The following is a 21,563-nucleotide window of genomic DNA, read 5'->3' on the forward strand; positions in this document are numbered from 1 at the left end:
AACTCCCAGAGCTTGCTCAAACTCATGTCTATCAAGTCAGTGATGCCATCCCATCATCTCATCCTCTGTGGTCCCCTTCTCCTCCTGCCCTCAATCTTTCCCAGTATCAGGGTATTTTCCAATAAATCAGTTCTTCGCATCAGGTGGCCAAAGTATTGGAGTTTCAGCTTCAACGTCAGCCTTTCCAATGAATATTCAGGATGAACTGGTTGGATCTGCTTGTTATCCAAGGGACTCTCAAGAATCTTCTCCAATGCCACAGTTCAAAAGCATCAATTCTTCAGCACCCAGCTTTCTTTACAGTTCAACTCTCACATCCTTACGTGACTACCGGAAAAACCACAGCTTTGACTAGATGGACATTTGTTAGCAAAGTAATGTCTCTGCTTTTTAACATGCTGTTTAGGTTGATCATAGCTTTTCTTCCAAGGATCAGGCGTCTTTTAATTTCATGGCTGCAGTCACCATCTGCAGTGATTTTGGAGCCCAGGAAAATAAAATCTCTCACCGTTTCCATTACTTCCTCATCTATTTGCCATGAAGTGATGAGACCATATGCCATGATCCTACTTTTTGGAATGTTGAGTTTTAAGCCAGTTTTTTCACTCTCCTCTTTCACTTTCATCAAGAGGTTCTTCAGTTCCTCCTCACATTCTGCCATAAGGGTGGTGTCATCTGCATTTCTGAGGTTATTGATATTTCTCCTGGCAATCTTGATTCCAGCTTGTGCTTCATCCATCCTGGCATTTTGCATGATATACTCTGCATATAAGTTAAATAAGCAGGGTGACAATATACAGCCTTGACATACTCCTTTCCCAATTTGGAACCAGTTGTTGTTCCATGTCCAGTTATAACTGTTGTTTTTTTTTTTAATTTTACATTAGTTTATTTATCTATTTTTTAACTTTACAATATTGTATTTGTTTTGCCATACATTCACATGAATCCACCATGGGTGGCATACAGATTTCTCAGGAGGCAGGATAGGTGGTCTGGTATTCCCATCTCTTGAAGAATTTTCCATATTTTGTTGTGATCTACACAAAGGCTTTGGTGTAATCAATAAAGCAGAAGTAGATGTTTTTCTGGAATTCTCTTGCTTTTTCTATGATCCAATGGATGTTGGCAATTAGATCTCTGGTTCCTCTGAATTTTCTAAATCCAGCTTGAACATCTGAAAGTGTACAGTTCATGTACTATTGAAGCCTGGCTTGGAGAATTTTGAGCATTACTTTGCCAGTGTGTGGATGAGTGCAATTGTGTGGTAGTTTGAACATTCTTTGGCATTGCCCTTCTTTGTGATTGGAAGGAAAACTGACCTTTATATAATTATAATTCTGTTAGTTATAATTAGTAGGAAGAGTAAATAATCAAAGACCTTTTAACATAAATGTTTTCTACCAAAGAACAAATGCTGTACTCATGAATTTGACTAAATATTTACAAAGAATACTTATCCTTCCTCATCTCTTCTAAAAAAAAAACAAAGGTGAGGGAGCACTTCCTAACTCATCCTAAGAGGCCAGCATTACCCGGCCATTAAAACCAAAGATGCTAAAAGGAAAGGAAATACAGGCAAATATCCTCTCCGGTTTGTTGTTGTTTAGTTGTGAAGTTGTGTCTGACTCTGTGACCCCATGGACTATAGCCTACCAGGCTCCTCTGTCCATGGGATTTTCCAGGCAAGAATACTAGAGAGGGTTTCCATTTCCTTCTCTGGGGGATCTTCCTGACCCAGGGATCGAACCCATGTCTCATGCATTGGCAGGCAGATTTTTTTACTGCTGAGCCACCAGAGAAGCCCTCCTCTGAATAGTGGTGTAAACAGTTCAACAAAATATTAGCAAACAGAATTCAATGTAACATAAAAAGAATTATACACCATGATCAAATAGGATTTATTCCTATAAAACAAGGATGGTTCAACATACAACAATGAAACAGTGTAATATACTACATTAGCACAATGATGAGAAAAACCCTACATGACTATTTCCATTAATACAGAAAAAGTTACAGTAGGGGGAGGAGTGTGTGAAACGAATTGAGAGAAATTATACACTAAATTGTGTATACACAAAATTATACACTACATTGTGTAAAACAGCTAGTGGAAGCTGCTGTATAACACAGGGTGCTCATCCCAGTGCTCTGTGACAACCTAGAAGTGTGGAATGGTGAGGTGAGGGAGGTTCCGAGGGAGGAGATATATATGTATATTTATGGCTGATTCACACTGTTGTATGGTGGAAACCAACAAAACATCGTAAAGCAATTATCCTTCAATTAAAAAAAGAGAGATCTTGAAATATGAATAATATAGATTGATTTGAAACACAATTTACCTTTTACCTTAACCACAGCATTAAATAACAAGCTGCCAATCATGTATATATATAGAGAGAGAGGCAGAGACAGAGAGAGACAGAAAAAGCAGTTTACAAAACCCAACACACTTCATGATAGAATTTTAACAAACTAGGAATATAAGGAAAATACCTCAGTATAATCAAGGCTGTTTTATGAAAACCCACAGCCAACACCATACTTGCATTATTCAGGGTTCTTCAGAGAAATTGACCCAAAAGGAGATATATGTATGTATATATTAGGAGTTAGAATAGGAAAAATGAGTCCAGAATGGTGGTGGCTAAAAGAAAAAGCAGGGAAAAGCCCATGAAAATAGAACAAAGCAAGGTCTGAGGACCAGAGTGAGGACCTCAGGTAAAACAAAGAGCCCTCCTGTCTAGCCCAATTTACATAGGGCAGGCCCAGGGGGAAGAGAAGAGGAGCCAAAATTGAAGGAGGCTGGGCTTCTCTTCTCTCTGCGTCTTTTGGTTTGACCCGTCCTCACACCTCAAGGATGTACTTTCCTTTGCTTTCTAAATAAAACGGAGCTGTAACACGGAGCTGTAACACTGGTCCGTCCATCACTTCAAATTTTTGCTGTGGTGAGACAGGACGGAGGAAATTACACACTACCCTGACAAATACGGTGCCGTGACTTGGATTTAACCTGGCTGAAACAATCTCAGCTGGGCCCCATGAGGCAAAAGCCAAGCACAGCAGAAGCCCAACTCAGCAAAATCTTCCATGGTGGATGCTGAATGCAAAGAAAACCCAGTGCAGGGGAAGTGACAAGAAGCCCAGCATGCTGGAAACTGGGACAGCAAAAACAAACTCCGCAGAAAGCTCACATGGCTCAGTCTCAGATTCCAGAAGACCTCCGGTTAAGGTAGGAGGTCCTCACTCATGTAAGGACATATGGCTAACAAAATCTTAATTCCTTTGCAATCTCTTCTTTTTTGTTTCCTCAAACCACCCACAAACAGGCGAGAGGCAGAGGGTGCAATGAGGGACTCTGTCAGGGGCTACTTAGTAGCTGCTGCCCAAGCAGGTGGGGGTTCTTCTGTCCTTAATCTTCTTTGTGCCAAGGATCAGGCCAATGAAAACTGTGAGCACAGGTCAAGTATTTAGCAGATCTTCTGGCAGGTTATGAAGGGGATTCCTCAGCACATTTTCCCCACTGCTTTCTCCTCCTGTCCTTCAGCTCCTCTCTCCTGGGACTTCAGCCCAGTCAAAACCCATGGTGCCTGACTTCAGGACCTAATGAAGCTCAGGCTCTTGATGTCTCATTGCAAAAATTCAGTGAGAGACAGAGAAATAGGTAAGAGGTGGATTTGTTCGGATTCAGAGAGAAGCGCGCTCCAAGAGTATGGGCCATCATAGAGGGCAGTGGCCGTGGAATGTGATGTGGTTAGTTTTCACAGGCTGGGTGATTTAATATGCTAATGAGTGGGAGGATCATTCCAACAACTGGGGAACCACCCACTCCTCAGTCTCTTGACAGTGCCTTGGAACTGTCCTGGCACCTCTGGGTGTGTCATTTAGTCTGCAGATTGAGGATCAAGGTTTAGTTGAATTTGACTTGTCATCTTGGATCCATCTGATTTTAATTGGTTTATGTTATGCCCTTGAGCTATGTCATTTTTTTTTCAAAAGTTGCACCCTGCCCCCTTCCGTCCTGCTTCATGCTCTTTTCCTGAGCCCCATCTGGGGCTCCACAATGTTGCCTCTACAATCTTCTGGAGGGACAACCAGAAAATAGCTGGCCTTTGGGAGAGAAATGCTATATAATATCCAATCTCTCTAGATATTCAGGCCTTCATCTTCCATGTTTCCTACAACACGTGCAACAACAGCATCTCTCAGTGTACCCACTAGGCTGGGTGACAGACACACAAGGCCTGCTAGAAGTTTATCTGTTGGTGGCATCCCTTCAAGGGCAGTTGGGCTTCCAGGGATAATGCTTGCCACTTTGGGAGTTAGCCCGTCAGGCTGTTTGGGCCCAAACCCTTACCACCCTTCTCCTAAATTACAAACATACCCCTGGATCAAATCTCCACTCCACTTTCATGGAACATCTGGTCTGTTGCCTCTTATCAATTTGTTCTTAAGCCACTTACTAACTCCTACAACCAGGACCCTGCTCCCTTGTAGGCAACACTGCTCCACCTTGCTTATTATTATTAAAATACTCCTAACACCCCTAACAGGACCTGATAACCCACTTCTTTGTCATTACTTCTGTTATTACCTAAAGTGGGTCTATGACAATGAGATGTTTACCATTGGAAAAACTCTGAGCTGTTCTTATGAAGGACTAGGGGAGGAAATCAGTGACTTACATTTCCTCAAAGCAATAAGAGGATAAGCCTTATGGCTATTTCACCAGGTTCCCAGTCTCAAGGCACAGACTTGGACTGCTTTACATCATGTTATCTATTCCCATCCACAGTAGACAAACCAGCAATGAGTTACAACCCTTTAATCCTACCCAGCACTGGTCATGCTGGAGACCTTGGGGATGCCCAACTCCAGTCTGGGGGTCCCAGGAGGTCCGCCTGCTTCAACCTGCCTAGAAATCTGGTCCTCAAAAGGTTGTCATGCCTCAACCTGCTCAGGGATCCTCCAGTCCAGGGGTCCCAGGAAGTCGACATACCTCAACCTGCCTGGAGACCCAGTTCTTGGGAGGCCTATGTGCCTCGACCTACCCGGGGACTCAATCTCTAGGAGGCTGTCATGCCTCACCCTGCCTGGGGATCTGCAACCTGACCTGGGGACGCCTGGCTCTCAGGTTGCAACAGTACTGGGTAGGATAAGCTTCAAAAAGACTCACCCCTAAGGAAGTCCCCACAGGGCAATAGAAGGAGGCCTATTAGTTTTCTTTTCCTCCCTGTCATCATTGTCTTTCAGATGGGAAATAACCAATCCACTTCCCAAAAGACGCCCTTGAGATGCATCCTTGGTAACTGGAAGCTGTTCGATCCTTTAACTCTAAGGAGAAACCGCTTAAAATTCTTTTGTGCCACTGCGTGGCCATGGTATCCTCTGGGAGACAAGGAACACTGGCCTGAGGATGGGAGTTTAAATTACAATACCATCCTGCAGTTAGACTTATTCTGCAAAAGACAAGGGAAATGGACAGAGATCCCCTATGTCCAAATTTTCTTCTGATTAAGAGATATGAAGGAACTCTGTCTTAAGTATGGGATTGTTGTATGCCCTAAAAGTGAGCCTACTAGGCAAATGGTGTTAGGCACAGACAACCAAGAGAAGGAAGCCCCCCATGAAGGCTCATCTCCCATGGCTCCCGAGTTGGCTGGTGCTCCTTGTATCCAAACCTGCCCCCATATCAGGGAACACCCCACCCACAAAAGCCAACTCAAGTATGTCCCTTAGTTGAAAGTGGAGGAGAATTTGGACCAACCCGGGTCCATAACCCCTTCTCCGTCTTAGAACTAAGATCAAACAAGACCTGGGAAGCTATACAGATAAATTAGGCAAATATATAGATACATTCCAACACATTACCTTGGCCTTTGACTTGATGTGGGAGGACATCATGGTCATATTTAGTCAAACTTTATCTGACCCTGAGCATGCTAGGGTCTTAAAGGAAGCCCGAAGGTATGCTACAGGACTTCACATGTCAAGCAATAAATACCCAGTAGGGGAAACTGCGATCCCCTCCTCAGATCCTAATTGGAATTATAATGACCCTGAACACATCTGGGAAAGGGATCATTTTCTGATCTGTGTACAGGCAGGACTGAAAGCAGCTCAGCAAAAAGTAATCAGCTATGCCTGGGTCTCAGCAATAACTCAGGAGCCCAACCAGAACCCCATTTCCTTCCTGGAAAGGCTAAAAGAGGCCCTCCAAAAGTTTACCAATCTGGACTTAGACGCTTACAAGGTACATGTGATTTTAAAGGACAAATTCCTGCCCCAATGTGCATCAGACATCAGGATAAAGTTACAACAGCTACAGCGGCAGGATCCTGCTGCCTCTTTAGATGAGATGGTCCAGACAGCCACCAATACCTTTTATAACACAGAAGAGGAGAGGGAGGCCCAGGAGCAGGAAAGGGAGAAAAGGAAAGAGACAAGGCATGCCCAGATGCTGGCCACCCTGCAGGGAAGCCCTATGGCAAACCTCGAGTCCTTGAAGGACAAGGCATGAGGCAAATGCCTAATCTGCAGACAGGCCAGACATTGGGCCAAAGACTGTCCAAATCATGACAAGTCTCCAAAACAGCTTGCTACAAATGCCATCAATTGGGACACTGGGCGGCACTCTGCCTGCGGGACCCAAGAGCCTCAAGGTCAAGTGCCAAGCCTTCCCTCATGATGGTTCAACACGACTGAAGTGGCCCACTCCAGCCAGCCCGCCTGTCACAGATAACCATCACGGGGCTAGAGCCAAGAGTGAAACTGGATGTATCAGGTAGGTCTGAAAATTTCTTGGTTGACACAGGGGACACCTACTGTGTCCTGACCTCCTACTCCAGAGCCTTCTCCTCCCAAACCTGTACCATTTTGGGTGCTACAGGAAAAACAATTACAAAAAGATTCATCTGAGCACTTCTTTGTTGCTGGGATGGACAAATATTTTCCCACCAGTTTCTGGTGGTCCCTGAGTATCTTACTCCCTTATTGGGAAGAGATATACTCACTAAACTGGGGACCACTCTTGTGATGGGAAGCTTTTCAGCCCCTAGAGCCCTACAGCTCCTGGTTACTACTGAAGAACCCATTATACCTTCTCCAATAGAGAGGGACCAAAAACCATGGGAGGACAAAATTAACCCCCAGGTGTGGGACCAGGGGACTCCTGGACGAGCCCACCAAGCTGAACTGGTTGTCACTGTCCTCCGAGATCCCACTCGGTTTCCATACTGCAAACAATACCCCCTCAGAAGAGAAGCTCGGGAAGGACTGCTGCTGCTGCTGCTGCTAAGTCACTTCAGTCGTGTCCGACTCTGTGCGACCCCACAGACGGCAGCCCACCAGGCTCTCCCGTCCCTGGGATTCTCCAGGCAAGAACACTGGAGTGGGTTGCCATTTCCTTCTCCAATGCATGAAAGTGAAGTCGCTCAGTCATGTCCGACTCTCTGCGACCCCATGGACTGCAGCCTACCAGGCTCTTCTGTCCATGGGATTTTCCAGGCAAAAGTACTGGAGTGGGGTGCCATTGCCTTCTCCTGGGAAGGACTACAGCCTCTAATAAATAAATCCCTTTCCTGTGGGCTATTGGTCCCCACCAATTCGCCATAAAACACCCTGATCTTTGTGAAGAAAAAGGACAGGACCTGGCAAATAGTTCAATATCTCCAGATCATAAACGAAGCTGTAGTCCCCCTACATCCCACAGTACTCAATCCCTATGTAATCTTGGAAGAAATCCCACCCAGTGCCAAGTGGTTTACAGTCTTGGATCTCAAAGATGCATACTTTTGCATACCACTGGCTAAAGAATCCCAATATCTTTTTGCCTTCAAGTGGGAGTCTTCAGGAGAAAAATACCAACAGATGACTTGGACAGTATTGCCTCAGGGGTTCAGAGATAGCCCCCACCTGTTTGGGCAGGCTCTTAGCCAGGATCTCCTAGATCTGGACCTGGGACCTAATGGGAAAATATTACAATACACAGATGACCTACTAATCTGCTCTCCAGATGAGAAAAATGCCCAACAACATGCATTCAGATTCTAAACTTTTTGGCAGAGAGGGGATATAAAGTCTCCCATTCTGAGGCACAGATGGTTGAGACAAAGGTCACTTACCTGGGAGTTCAGATTACACACGGGTCCAGGAGGCTCTCCTCTGATCAAGTATAAGGAATCCTCCAGTTGCCCTCCCCCATGACTCAAAAACAACTGCGAGCTTTCCTGGGGCTAACTGGGTATTGTAGAATCTGGATAACCAACTATGGTCTAACTGCCCAGCCCTTATATGAAAGCTTGAAGGGACAGGATGATTTAATCCCACTGATGTGGGGAACTCCCTGAAAGAAGGCAGAGGCTACACTAAAATCAGCCTTAACTCAAGAACTTGCCTTGAGGTTGCCAGACCCAGAAAAAGCATTCCAACTTTGTGTCCACAAAAGAGAAGTAATAGCCTTGGGAGTGTTAACTCAAAGGTTGGGACCTGAGCCCCAGCCTGTAGCTTACTTATCCAAGAGGCTTGACCCAACTGCCCGAGACTGGCCTCCTTGCCTTTGAAATCTTGCAGCTATTGCAATCCTGATAGAAGATGCTTTAAAACTCTCTTTTGGGGGCAAATTAACTTTTTTTTTTTTTTTTTTACCAGCCATGAAGTAAAATAACTCCTAAAAGGGAAAATCCATTTATGGATGTCTGATCAAAGAATCCTCAGATATCAAGTAGCGCTGATGGAAAACCCAGGCCTCACTATATCCCCTTGTGAGGTTCTTAACCATGCCATCCTCCTGACTACTCCCAAGGGCTCTCTCCCCTTTCACTCTTGCCTAGAAACCTTGGACCACTGAACAAAATCCCGAGAGGAATTCTCAGAAGATCCTCTGACCAATCCTGAGGAAATCTGGTACACTGATGGAAGCACCTTTGTCTTGGACAGAAAAAGAAGAGCTGGATATGCAGTAGTTTCCAATTTTGAGATCACAGAGGCTAAACCTTTGCCACCAGGTACTTCAGCCCAATTAGCTGAGCTCATGGTCCTGACTCAGGCTTTAGAGCTGGGAAAAGGAAAGAGTAGCCATTTACACTGATTCCAAGTATGCCTTTCTGATGCTACATGCACATGCTGCTATTTGGAAAGAAAGAAGCCACTTGACCACCCAAGAGTGGGTCCCCAATCAAATATGGTGATCAAATTCTTAGGCTCTTAGAGGCAGTTCATCTGCCCACCGAGGTTTCAGTCTCCCATTGTAAAGGACACCAAAAAGGGAGCACGGAAGTGGCACGAGGGAACCAAGCAGCCGACCAGGCAGCTAAGAGAGCAGCATTACAGAACAATGATCTAATAGGGGTTGCTACCTTAGTTCCACAGACTAATTTGCCAGAAACTCCTTCATATACTGAAGGTGAGACTCTTAAAGCTAAGAGTGAGGGCTTTCAAGAAGATCATATGCGGTGGTTCCAAAAGGAAGGACTCCTTTTTCTGCCTGGGAACCTCCAAGGGAAGTTGGTTAACTTCTGACATGCCACTACTCATTTAGGGGAGAAGGCCCTCCAAAGATTACTAGAAAGCTCCTTCAGAGGAACAGGCCTCCAAACGACTATAAGCCAAGTAGTCCCCTCTTGTCCCACTTGCCAATTAAACAACTCCCAAGGAGCTCAAAGACCCCAGCTGGCCCAGCCCATCCAACAACATGGCCAGAAGAGGACTGGCAGGTGGACTTCACCCAGATACCAGTTTCTCAAGGGCATAAATAACTGTTAGTCATGATAGACACATTCAGAGGATGGACTGAAGGCTTTCCCATGAGGACTGAGAAGGCTGAGAAGGTAGTAAAAAAAACTGCTCCATGAAATCATTCCAAGATTTGGTCTGCTCCAGTCACTACAAAGTGACAATGGGACATCATTTACTTCTAAGGTCACCCAAGAGATCTCTAAAGCATTGGACATTACTTATCTCCATTGTGCCTGGAGGCCTCAGTCTTCAGGAAAAGTAGAAAGAGCCAACCAATTCTTAAAATTAGCAATAAAACAGATAACCCAGGAGACCTCCCTGTGATGGAAGGAGGCTTTATCAATAGCTCTCCTTCGCACCTGTATTTCCCCTAAAGAACATGTTGGTCTTAGTCCTTATGAGATGTTATATGGGAGACCTTTTGTTTATGTCAATGACTTCTTCCTCGATCCAGAGGCTCAGTACCTCTGGTCTTATACTATGGCCATTGGGCAATTCCAACAGGATATACGCTTGTGGGGTGTCAACCGGGACCCAAAAGATTCTAAAGAGCCACCACTATATGCTCCAGGGACTCAAGTCCTAACTAAAGTCTGGAAAGATGGGTCCCCAAAGGCTCAACTCCAGGCCATATGGAAGGGCCTCTACCCTGTAATACTTTCTACCCCCACAGCCATCAAAGTACCAGGACATGACTTCTGGATTCACTACTCACAAGTCAAGCCATGGAAGAAAACAGAAGAGGACACTCAATATACCTGTGAGCCCCTGGGAGATTCAGAACTGCAAATGAGTGCCATACTAATGAACACCGCAAAATTAAGTTTCTGGGGATAAGAATTCTCAGGATAGTGTTAAAGAGCCAACACACCTTGGCAGGAGTTGTATTCCAAAACAGACAGGAGATAGATCTCCTGATCCCTGAACAAGGAGGGACTTGAGCCATCTTCAATGAGACGTATTGTTTCTGGGTAAATACCTCCAGCTAAGTTAAAGAAAGTCTAAAAATATTCAGATCCTACAGGATCTCAAAGAATGATCTGGAGAGTCCTCAGGGTGGCTACAATCTCTCTTTGGGGGAGTCCTTCTCCTGGTGAGAGGGAATCTGGAGTTGGCTAATGCCCCTACTAATCTCTGTTATCACCATATTGATGCTGCTTATGATTGCTCCATGTATTATCAATTGTTTAACCAGTTTTGTCTCTGCCCAGGTTAACAAGCTACAACATGCAGTGCCAGTTCAACAAGGATATATCAAACTACAGCCGACCACGAAAAACATCACTCACCCTCAGATGGGCACCGCTATAAGGAATCTGAGGCTTGAGACTAGCAAGAGGGCATTGCCCAATGCCTCTCACCATCCCAGTTCAGCAGGAAGTAGCCAGAGAGACCTCGATGCCCCTATTTCCAAAGAACTGGGCTTCCCATCTCTTGAGGGGGGAATGTGAGGTAGTTAGAATAGGAAAAAGGAGTCCAGAATGGTGGTGGCTAAAGATGAAGAGAAAAGCCTGAGAATATAGAACAAATGAAGATCCAAGGACCAGAGTGAGGACCTCAGGTAAAACAAACAGCCCTCCTGGCTAGCCCAATTTACATAGGGCAGGCCCAGGGGGAGGAGGAAAAAACATAAAAAGAGGAGCCAACACTGAGCCAGGCAGGGGAGGGGGTGCGGTTCTCTTCTCTTCCAGTCTTTTGTCTTTTGGGTTGACCCACCCTCATGCCTCCAGCATGTGTTTTCCTTTGCTTTCTAAATAAAACTGAGCTGTAACATGGAGCTGTAACACTGGCCCATCCATCGCTTCAAATTTTTGCTGTGGCGAGAAGAACCAAGGAAATTACACACTCCTCCAACATATATATGTGTATTATTATTATTACTATTATGACTTGGAATTGATTAAAATGATTATGGAAGGTGGCAAGTCCCAAGATCTGTGGATGGTAAGGTGGAGTCCTAGGAGAGATGAGGGTATAGTTCTAGCCTGAAGGGTGGTAGGCTCAAGACTTGGAAAAAGCCATTGCTTCAGCTCAAGTTCTTTAGAGACTGGGGGGAAAAAAAAAAAATGATACCCCCACCCAAAAGCACTCAGACAGAAGAAATGCCCCTTACTCATGGGTGGGTCAGCCTTTTTGTTCTCTTCATTCCTTCACCTAATTTGATGATGTCCACTCACACTGGAAAAGGTAATCAGCTCTCCTCAGTCTACCAACTTGTGTGTAATCTCATCCAGAAATACCCCCATAACCACACCCAGAATGACTGACCAAATGTCTGGGTACCTCATAGCCCAGTCAAGTTGACATATAAAAGTAATAATCAGAATGCTCAATGGTTAAAGACTGAAAGCTTTTACACTAAAGTCAGGAACAAGGTTGTCCACTTCCATCACTTCTATTCAACACAGTAGTGAAAATTCTAGCCAGAGCAACTAGGCAAGAGAAAGAAACAAAAGAGAAAAATAAAAGAGATCCAAATTGAAAAGGAAACCAAAGTTATCTCTGGTCACTGATGACATGATCTTATATGTAGAAAACTAAAGATTCCACAAAATCTGCTAGACCTAATGAATGATTTGAGCAGAGTTGCAGGATACAAATAAACACACAAAGTTAGTTGTAGTCTATGTTATCAATACTAACAATGAACAATGTAAGGGTAAAATAAGGAAACTATTTCACTTAATGAGAGAATAAGATACATATGAAAGCCTTGTACACTGGAAATTATACGTTCTGAAAGAAATTAATAAACACACACAAAAAAGGAAAAAGATCCAATGGACTGGAAAACTTAACATTGAGAAGAATTCAGTAATACCTAAAGTGTCTACAGATTCAATGCAATTTATATGAAAAACCCAAAGATTTTCTTTCTTTTTAAAGCAAAGAAAAATGTATTCTAAAATTATTATAAAATTTCAAGGGATCTTGACTAGCCAAAAACAAACCTTGAAAAGGAAAAAGTTAGAGGTCTCACACTTCCTTATTTTAAAACCTAAGGTAATCAAAGCAGTGTGGTACTGGCATAATACAGACATCTAGATCAATGGAAAAGATTAGACTGCCTAGAAATAAACCCTCACAAAATTTGGATGACTGATTTTCTACAAGGGTATGAAACCACTCAATGGGGAATGGACAATCATTCCAAGAAATGGTGTTAGGAAAACTGGATACCCACAAGCAAAAAATAAAAATTAAAGACAACTGAAGTTGGACCCTTAATTTACATCATATGTGGAAATGAACTCAAAATGGATAAAAAATGTAAACTTAAAAGCTTAGACTACCAAAGCCTTAGAAAGAAACAAGGGAGAAAAACAAAAAACACTCCATGACATTGAATTTGGCAATGATTTTCTTGGTTATGGTATTTAAAGGACAGGCAATGCAGGAAAAAATAGGTAAGTTAAATTTCACCAAAATTAAAAACTTTTGTGCATTGAAGGCCACAATCAACATCCAAAGAATGAAAATGCAAACAATGGAATGAGAGAAAGTATTCATAAATCATCTATTTGACATGGAATTGATACTCAGAATATATAAAGAATCCTAAAACTCAACAGCAACAAAGAACTGATTTAGTAGTGGGCAAGAGACCTGAATATGTATTTGTCCAAAGATATACAAATGGTCAATAAGCACATGGAAAGATGTTCAACATCACTAGTCATCAGAGAAGTGTAAATCAAAACTACAATGTTACCACTTCATACAAATTAGGATGGCTATTATTCAAAACAAAACAAAAAACAGAAAATAAGTATTGGCAATAATAAGGAGGAATTGGAACTCCTATGCATTGCTAGTGGGAATAAAAATGGTGCAACCACTGTGGAAGACTATGGTGATTCCTCCAAGAACTAAACATAGAATTACCATATGTAATTACCAGTAATTCCACTTCTAGATATATACTCAAAAGGATTCAAGAAGGGTCTCAAAGAGATATTGGTACACCCATGTTCATAGCAGCATTATTCACAATAGCCAAAAGGTGGAAGAAGCTCATTGACAGATAAATGGATAAGCAAAATGTTTTGTAGACATACAGTGGACTCTAATTTAGCCTTTAAAATAAATGAAATTTTGACATAGGTTACAATATGGATGAAACTTGAAGACAGTATGCTAAGAGATAAGCCAGTCACAAAAAGACAAATGTATGATCCCATTTATATGAAGTTTCTAGAGTAGTCAAAATCTTCAGAGACAGAAAGTACAATGATAATTACCAGGGGCTGGAGGAAGGGAGAAGATATCATTTAATGGGTTAAGAGTTTCATTTGGATATGGACAGTAGTGATGGCTGCATAACAATAGGAACAGACTTAATACCACACTTAAAATTTGTGAAAGTGGTAAATTTTATATCATGTATTTTTACCCCAATTTTTTAAAATTCTCAGTTTTTCCTAAAACTCTTGGAAAATGTCCACAGTTAGAGAACTCTTAAGGTGAATGAGAAACTAGATGAGCAAACTGGAAAGAACACTGGCAGAGTGTCCTCATTGATGTAATACTCATTTAACTTTTGACTTCAGTCTTCCACATGAATTTAATGTCCAAATGTAAGATGCTGGACTAAGAGTTCTGAAGGTAATAGTACAAATATATTGTTTCCAATATTCACACAATTTCCAATATTTTAATATAAATATTGTTTATTGCACTATTATTTTGATAGATATATATCACAAAGACCTTTATAAATAATGGATAAGAATAAATACAACAAATATTCTTGTAGTATAAACACTTGAGATTAAGCTTTTTGGTTGTAATCAGTTGACCTGACGCCTGACGTTGACCTTTTAATTGCTGAGGCATCCATTTCAAAAGATAGCAATCATAAATAAACACATTGCCAGCTGTATAATATAACCACTAACAAAATGGTCAAATAAAGAATGAGGCCACCCCACCCATAAAGTTCCATCTTTTAGAAAGCCCAGGATCACCTAGACCATTTGAGTGATACCACTTCTCCTTTCGTGCACTGGAATTCCTGCCCTGATGTCTTAAATTAGCCAATAAAGAAGAAACTTGCAAAACCCAAGCCATCCCAAGCTCGGACCCTAATAAAGGTCTGTGCACTCTAGCCAAGACTTCGCTGTGTGCCCTCAGGCATGCAGGGTACCCTCCAGGACCTGTGAGTAATGAATCATTTTCCTCAAAGCTCGTGATGGTTTTTGCTGAAATGCATCCTGTGATCACAGTAAGAACCACAAGGGCCAGTTCAGCCACACCTTAGGAGAAATGTCTGTGAGGGCTTGTTACAGGTAATAGTGGTCAGGAGTAGTGTCCCAGGCATTCTAAGCTGAAAGCATCTTTATTAATAGTCTAGGATCCACACAAGAATCCTTATCAGAGTCATCTGCATACCTGGTTGGAAGGACTAAGAAGATTTATTTTCTATTCTCAAATATAGCACTACCTTTTAAAACTTTTTGCTTTGCTTCAGTATTTCTCTGGACCAAACTTCCACATTAGAGGCTATTGTGAGAATCTCCTGGGCAAGTCTGACAAATTTTTATATAGGACTCCATGACAAAGCAATTCCTAAACTACATCATCAAAGCCATTCAGTCCTCTTCCCTGAATGATCATCTTCCCAGTCATAAAGTAGACATGCAGTTAACCTGAGGAAAATTATTAACTTCATAAGGAATAGTACTAATACCATTAGGGAAAACCATGCATTACATTTTAAACTCTTTTATCTATAGGGTAGTGTTTTCAAGCAGAACTAAGAAGGTAGAGATACCTTAAAATATGTGAAGGAAAAGAAATATGAGAGCAGCAGTTTTAGAAAACAGAAACTAAGAACAAACTTCTGCTTTAAACCATCACTGTAAAAAATTCTTAAAAATGGGAGTTGTACAGTACCCTGTGGTGCTGAAGAAGACTCTTGAGAGTCCCTTGGACAGCAAGGAGATCAGTCAATCCTTAAGAAAATCAACTCTGAATATTCACTGGAAGGAATAATGCTGAAGCTCCAAAACTTTGGCCACCTGATGGGAAGAGCTGACTCATTGGAAAAGACCCTGATGCTGGGAAAGATTGAGGGTAGAAGGAGAAGGGGGCAACAAAGGATGAGATGGTTGGATGGCATCATTGACTCAATGGACATGAATTTGAGCAAACTCTGGGAGACAGTGAAAGACAGGGAGGCCTGGTGTACCGCAGTCCATTGGGTAGCAAAGAGTCAGGTATGACCTAGTGACTGAACAACACAACAACATAGTACACTTTTGATGTGATTAATAATTTTTCTTTTAGTAAAAAACAAATCCCTTTCCTTCCTGCTCATCTGCACTCAATCAAGAATTTTTAGTAGAAAAAAATTCCTGTATCCATTTATTCACATAGAGAAAAAAGTGTATGGTCTATTGAATGATTGCAGTTGAAGCCAACCACATTGAAAAGAAACAGTCTTGCTTCCCAAGGCTCTAAGAAGTTGTGAAGCTTGTGCAGATTAATATATGATAGATATAATACCACTGCATATTAGCTGGGTATTACAAAGACCTTCTCTCCTTGGCAGTTGATACAGTGGGGTTTTCCTGACATTAGAAGGAAGTACTGTCCGGAATGTTAATTCAATAACTATGATAGTTGCAAGCCAAATCATATCAAGGGGTAGTTTAACTGGGCAGCTGCTTTGGAAGCCAACTATAAAATGTACTAAAATATCACTGTGGAAAAAAAATAGTAATATGATGCCAGCTAATGCAGATCTCCACATGGGACTTCTTACATAACTGGCAAGAGGTCAACTGGCCCTGATTTCCCTGAAACAGATAGCATCCAGAGTGGAAATAACAAACACTCATCACCCTCACTAGCCTGTCTCTATTGAAAATTTTTGCCACACATATGTGTAGGCTATGCAGTGCCACTCTGGGTCCTAATTCTGAGGATCAACAAAGCCATAGTTTTCCAGCAGTTGGCAGCCTCAGGGCAGGTGACCAGGAACAGGTGATTTAAATTTTCATTTAAAAATGGAAACCATTTAACTGTCTCCAAAGAATATATTTATTTCAGAAAAATCATAAAAGAAAAGCACAGGAGAAAAAAATCAGAAGTACCTTGCCTGTGCAGAAGCTGACAGTAGAGCAGATACTAGGAAAGAAAATATAAGCTTTATCTTTAGTGAGCATGAGTGACTGATGCTATATGATAATGAGCAATGAGAAGTTTGTGAAACAAAAATAATCCCAAATAATTTGAAATTATATGTTGTATTCTGTCCAAGTAATATATTCCTAATTATGAAGATAAAAAGTATTAATAGAAAACTGAGTTACCTCTAACTCTAATAAAGAAATGTTTTTATTTAAATACAGGAATAAACCTACCTGAAATAAACCTACCTAAGAGACAAAAGACCTACATGCAGAAAAGTATAAGACACTGATGAAAGAAATCAAAGGTGAAACAAACAGATGGAGAAATATACCATGCTCCTGGATTGGGAGAATAAATATTGTTAAAATGACTATACTACCCAAAGTAATCTACAGATTCAATGCAATCCCTATCAAATTACCAATGGCATTTTTCACAAAACTAGAACAAAGGAAAATTCACAATTTGTATGGAAACACAAAAGATCCCAAATAGCCACAGCAATCTTGAGAAAGAAAAGTGAAACTGGAGCAATTGGCTCCCTGACTTAGATTATACTACAAAGCTCCAGTAATCAAGCAGTGTGATACTGGTACAAAAGTTAAAATATAGATCAACAGAATAGGATAGAAAGCCCAGAGACAAACCAGAGACTACAGCCACCTAATCTTTGACAAAGGAAGCAAGAATATACAATGGCAAAAAAACAGTCTCTTCAATAAGTGATGCTAGGAAAACTGGACAGCTACATGTAAAAGAATGAAATTAAAACACTTCCTAACACCATGCACAACAATAAACTCAATATGGATTAAAGACATGAATGTAAGGTCAGACACTGTAAAACTCTTAGAGGAAAACATAGGCAGAACATGCTTTGACATAAATCACAGCAAGATCTTTTTTGAGCCACCTTCTAGTATAATGAAAATAAAAACAAAAGTTAACAAATGGGACCTTATTAAACTTAGCTTTTCCACAACAAAGTAAACCATAAACAAGACAAAAAGACAAACAAGGATGGGAGAAAATACTTGCAAGTGAAGCAACCGACAAAAGATTAATCTCCAAAATATACAAAAGCTTACACAACTCAACATCAGAAAAACAAGTCAATCAAAAAATGAGTGGGGAGCTTCCCTGGCAGCTCAGTGGTAGAGTCCACCTGCCAACGCAGGAGACACGAGTTCGATCCTTGATCCAGGAAGACCCCACATGCCACAAAGTGACTAAACCTGTGTGCCACAACTATTGAGACTGTGCTCCAGAGCCCAGGTGCAACTACTGAGCCCATGCGCCCCAACTACTGAAGCCTGCTTGCCCTAGAGCCTGTGCTCCCCGACAAGAGAAAACACCGCAATGAGAAGCCTACACACTGCAACTAGAGAATAGCCCCCACTCACTGCAGCTAGAGAAAAGCCTGCATAGCAATGATGACCCAGCACAGCCAAAAATAAATAATTTTTTTAAATGGGCAGAAGACTTAAATAGACATTTCTCCAAAGACATACAGATGGCCAATAAACATATGAAAAGATGCTCAATGTTGCTCATTATTAAATCATATTTGCATTAAAAAGGCAAATCAAAACTACAATGAGGCATCATCCCACACCAGTCAGAATGGCCATCATCAAAAAATCTGCAAGCAGCAAATGCTGGAGAGGGTGTCAAAAAAAAGAAACATTCTTGCACTGCTGGTGAGAAAGTAAACTGATTCAGCCACTATTGAGAAAAGTATGGAGGTTACTGAAAAAAAACTAAAAATAGAACTAAGGTATGACCCAGCAATCCCATTACTGGGCATATACCTGGAGAAAACCATAATTCAAGAAGATACATGTGCCCCAGTGTTCACTGTAGCACTATTTACAATAGCCAGGATGTGTAAGCCACCTAAATGTTCACTGACAGATAGATGGATAAAGAAGATGTGGTACATATATACAATGGAATATTACTCAGCCATAAAAGAAATAAATTTGGGTCATTTGTGGTGATGTAGATGGACCTAGAGTCTGTCATACAGAGTGAAGTCAGAGGAAAACAAATACCGTATATTGATTCATATGTACGGAATCTAGAAAAATTTTATAGATGAGCCTGTTCGTAGGGCAGGGAGAGAGATGCAGACATAAAGAGCAGACATGTGGACAGAGGGAGAAAGGGGAGGGTGAGACAAACTGAGAGAGTAGGAATAGCATATATATATTACCATGTGCATAACAGATAGCTAGTGGGACCTACTGTATAGCACAGGGAGCTCAGTTTGGTACACTGTGATGACCTAGAGGGGTGAGGAGTGGGAGGGAGGCTCAAGAGGGAGGGGATATATGTATACATATGGCTGAGTCACTTTGTTGTTCAGCAGAAGTTAACACAACATTGTAAAGTGATTATATTTAAATAAAAATAAAATTTAAAATATATATTTAAATAAAATATACAAAATTAAATAAATCATATAAAATATTTGAATAAAATATTGAAGCATTTTAAATCATTTTGAAGTGACCCTCAATAACTTATCTAGGACACCCACAGTGTCAGTCTACCCCTAGTTGTGAGAATTGATGTTATAAAACACCTTTATTAAGTGCTGCTGCTGCTAAGTCGCTTCAGTCGTGTCCAACTCTGTGCGACCCCATAGACGGCAGCCCACCAGGCTCTCCCGTCCCTGGGATTCTCCGGGCAAGAATGCTGGAGTGGGTTGCCATTTCCTTCTCCAATGCATGAAAGTGAAAAGTGAAAGTGAAGTCGTTCAGCTGTGTCCGACTTGTAACGACCCCATGGACTGCAGCCTACCAGGCTTCTCTGTCCATGGGATTTTCCAGGCAAGAGTACTGGAGTGGGGTTATTAAGTGCATGTTAATGCAAAAATTATAGCTGAAAATATTAAAATATGAATAAGAAACAGCTAAATAATCCATACTCTTCTTGAATATTGATTTTGCTGTTCTTCTAGAGATTTTTGAGATGAGATTGTAAGTTTTGGCCAAAGTATCACTTACCCTACTCCCATTTCAAAACTGAAAGTTTTCCTAAGCATCCAACACATAAATAATTCATGTTTCAGCAATGGCCAATCAATTAAAGGAAAATGAAAACAAATTACATAAAACCTCATATATGGAAAACAAGAAAAAATAAGCTACAGTTTATGACTTTGTCAACAGGAATTCAGCAAATTATGGGCTACTTAATAAGATGTAAGCACTTCCTCATACAGAGTTACTCCCCAGGTTGGATGATAAGGGCAGAGACACAGTCTCTATACAACCACTATAAATATCTTTTGGGTTAGCTGAGACAAAAAAAACTTATGCTGCTATGGGAAGTCTTCTCTAATATGTTCCCATTAGACCTTCAGGCTCTCAGAGTTCCTTAGTATTAAGGATAGATTTTTGAGGTATTGGTTGTTATTACTGATCAGGGGAAAAAAAAAAAAAAAGATGTGGTATGATTGTAGAAAGGGAAGGAAAGAAAGCAGGATGGTGGACTGGCATGGGTGGCAAGAATTGGTTGGTTATTCAGGATGCTGTGTGGAGAAGGCAGTAACTGTTAGACATGGAAGGGTTTAGAAGACCAACTTTTGACTAGAGTAAGCCCAAATTGTCGGCACTCTTTACACCGAAAGGATTCACAAACTGTGGGTTTAGAGAGGCCGAGCTGCAAGGATGACACTATCACAGAAAGTAATAAATTTTCTTGATGTAATAAACACTAGTAAAACTAAACAAATAACTGGATTCTGAACTGGAGAACTTTTCATCCAGAATGATGGAGACAAGTTGGAAGATTTTCGTACTGGGGACATAGATATCATATGAACATTAGGGAAAACAATCAAAATGATCAAATTTTATACGAAACTTAGTCTAAGTAATGGATATAGAGAAGTCTTGTCATTATTTCTACATGTCTTTTCCCACATGTAGTAATTAGATTTTTCAAGTTTTAGAGCGAATCACAGCAAGCTATCTTTCATCCCTCAAAATGTTCATTGGCTTCACATGTTTTCCTGTTTTAATCCCTTGGAAACATCATATGTATTAAGCTATAACACATTTTACATTTTAGCATCAAAAAGAGAATGTAATTACTTAGAAGTTTAAAGCACTAACTTTAAAAAAAGACCAAAAATAAAACTTACCCTCCACAATCTTTGCCTAGTGTCTTATATATAATGTTAATAGATGTTCAAAAAAGCTGTTGAATAAACAATCTCTTGGTTGTCTTAGCTCTTCACTGAATAATGTTTCATGGCGTGGAGTGAAACCCCTGAAACATGGCATGTTTAGCCAGGGAGCTATTTATTTTAACATAAAATCAGGATAAGAAAAACTGACAGAGCCATGTGTAGGCTTGTACCTCCCCAGGTCACTCACTTTAAATGACTCCAATTCTCTCTGAATCTCTGTGCTTCAATATGTCTTTTTGCTCTTTGAAGAATTTTATTTTTCTTTTTATCTCATACCTGTGGTCAGTTTATGTGATTTTATATTATAAAGGATGAACAGTCCTAACTTCTGCAATGCTAAACTTAGACATGAAACTATCAGTTAATTTATTTTAATGGGCTGAGGGTGGGGTCTGCTCTGTATGTAACAGGACAGCTTTTAAAATATCATTAAAAATGGAATCTGTCTTTGTTGTAGCCACTATGGAAAACAGTATGGAGGTTC

General features: G+C 41.1%; 1 protein-coding gene across 1 annotated transcript in view; it reads right to left on the reverse strand.

Annotated features, from left to right (window-relative positions):
- TWIST1 (twist family bHLH transcription factor 1) overlaps positions 1-21,563 on the reverse strand; it is a 135,500-nt gene that overhangs the window by 22,531 nt on the left and 91,406 nt on the right. The gene's annotated exons all lie outside the window — the stretch shown is intronic.

This window comes from Giraffa tippelskirchi, chromosome 10 (genome assembly GCF_054371585.1).
Source record: "Giraffa tippelskirchi isolate mGirTip1 chromosome 10, T2T-mGirTip1v1.2.pri, whole genome shotgun sequence".
Lineage (NCBI taxonomy): Eukaryota > Metazoa > Chordata > Mammalia > Artiodactyla > Giraffidae > Giraffa > Giraffa tippelskirchi.